Source organism: Lupinus angustifolius, chromosome LG04, assembly GCF_001865875.1.
Source record: "Lupinus angustifolius cultivar Tanjil chromosome LG04, LupAngTanjil_v1.0, whole genome shotgun sequence".
In the NCBI taxonomy this organism is placed as follows: Eukaryota; Viridiplantae; Streptophyta; class Magnoliopsida; order Fabales; family Fabaceae; genus Lupinus; species Lupinus angustifolius.
In genome coordinates, this window is record NC_032012.1 from 23,893,134 (window position 1) to 23,895,809 (window position 2,676).

Sequence of the window (2,676 nt, forward strand, 5' to 3'; positions counted from 1 at the left end):
TCATCCTCATCCTCAGCCTCATCCTCATCCTCAGCCTCATCCTCATCCTCAGCCTCATCCTCATCCTCAGCCTCATCCTCATCCTCAGCCTCATCCTCATCCTCAGCCTCATCCTCATCCTCAGCCTCATCCTCATCCTCAGCCTCATCCTCATCCTCAGCCTCATCCTCATCCTCAGCCTCATCCTCATCCTCAGCCTCATCCTCATCCTCAGCCTCATCCTCATCCTCAGCCTCATCCTCATCCTCAGCCTCATCCTCATCCTCAGCCTCATCCTCATCCTCAGCCTCATCCTCATCCTCAGCCTCATCCTCATCCTCAGCCTCATCCTCATCCTCAGCCTCATCCTCATCCTCAGCCTCATCCTCATCCTCAGCCTCATCCTCATCCTCAGCCTCATCCTCATCCTCAGCCTCATCCTCATCCTCAGCCTCATCCTCATCCTCAGCCTCATCCTCATCCTCAGCCTCATCCTCATCCTCAGCCTCATCCTCATCCTCAGCCTCATCCTCATCCTCAGCCTCATCCTCATCCTCAGCCTCATCCTCATCCTCAGCCTCATCCTCATCCTCAGCCTCATCCTCATCCTCAGCCTCATCCTCATCCTCAGCCTCATCCTCATCCTCAGCCTCATCCTCATCCTCAGCCTCATCCTCATCCTCAGCCTCATCCTCATCCTCAGCCTCATCCTCATCCTCAGCCTCATCCTCATCCTCAGCCTCATCCTCATCCTCAGCCTCATCCTCATCCTCAGCCTCATCCTCATCCTCAGCCTCATCCTCATCCTCAGCCTCATCCTCATCCTCAGCCTCATCCTCATCCTCAGCCTCATCCTCATCCTCAGCCTCATCCTCATCCTCAGCCTCATCCTCATCCTCAGCCTCATCCTCATCCTCAGCCTCATCCTCATCCTCAGCCTCATCCTCATCCTCAGCCTCATCCTCATCCTCAGCCTCATCCTCATCCTCAGCCTCATCCTCATCCTCAGCCTCATCCTCATCCTCAGCCTCATCCTCATCCTCAGCCTCATCCTCATCCTCAGCCTCATCCTCATCCTCAGCCTCATCCTCATCCTCAGCCTCATCCTCATCCTCAGCCTCATCCTCATCCTCAGCCTCATCCTCATCCTCAGCCTCATCCTCATCCTCAGCCTCATCCTCATCCTCAGCCTCATCCTCATCCTCAGCCTCATCCTCATCCTCAGCCTCATCCTCATCCTCAGCCTCATCCTCATCCTCAGCCTCATCCTCATCCTCAGCCTCATCCTCATCCTCAGCCTCATCCTCATCCTCAGCCTCATCCTCATCCTCAGCCTCATCCTCATCCTCAGCCTCATCCTCATCCTCAGCCTCATCCTCATCCTCAGCCTCATCCTCATCCTCAGCCTCATCCTCATCCTCAGCCTCATCCTCATCCTCAGCCTCATCCTCATCCTCAGCCTCATCCTCATCCTCAGCCTCATCCTCATCCTCAGCCTCATCCTCATCCTCAGCCTCATCCTCATCCTCAGCCTCATCCTCATCCTCAGCCTCATCCTCATCCTCAGCCTCATCCTCATCCTCAGCCTCATCCTCATCCTCAGCCTCATCCTCATCCTCAGCCTCATCCTCATCCTCAGCCTCATCCTCATCCTCAGCCTCATCCTCATCCTCAGCCTCATCCTCATCCTCAGCCTCATCCTCATCCTCAGCCTCATCCTCATCCTCAGCCTCATCCTCATCCTCAGCCTCATCCTCATCCTCAGCCTCATCCTCATCCTCAGCCTCATCCTCATCCTCAGCCTCATCCTCATCCTCAGCCTCATCCTCATCCTCAGCCTCATCCTCATCCTCAGCCTCATCCTCATCCTCAGCCTCATCCTCATCCTCAGCCTCATCCTCATCCTCAGCCTCATCCTCATCCTCAGCCTCATCCTCATCCTCAGCCTCATCCTCATCCTCAGCCTCATCCTCATCCTCAGCCTCATCCTCATCCTCAGCCTCATCCTCATCCTCAGCCTCATCCTCATCCTCAGCCTCATCCTCATCCTCAGCCTCATCCTCATCCTCAGCCTCATCCTCATCCTCAGCCTCATCCTCATCCTCAGCCTCATCCTCATCCTCAGCCTCATCCTCATCCTCAGCCTCATCCTCATCCTCAGCCTCATCCTCATCCTCAGCCTCATCCTCATCCTCAGCCTCATCCTCATCCTCAGCCTCATCCTCATCCTCAGCCTCATCCTCATCCTCATGCGCATCCTATCCTCGTCCTCATCCTCATCCTCGTCCTCATCCTACCCTCATCCTCATCGTAATTCTAGTCCTTATCCTATCCTCATCCTATCCTCATTCTCAATCTCGTCCTCATCCTGCTCCTCATTCTCATCCTCATCCTATCCTCGTCGTCATCCTCATTCTCATCCACATTCTACTCCTCATCCTATCCTCGTCCTCATCCTATCCTCATTCTCATTCTCGTCCTCCTCCTATCCTCCTCAATATTCTCATTTTCGTCCTCATCCTCTTCCTCATCTTCCTCCTCTTCCATATTCTCATCCTCGTCCTCATCCTATCCTCATCCTCATCCTCATCCTATTCTCATCCTCATCCTCATCCTCCTCCTCTTCCTCATCCTCATCGTAATCCACTTCCTCATCCTATTCTCATCCTCATCCTATCCTCATCCTCGTCCTCATCC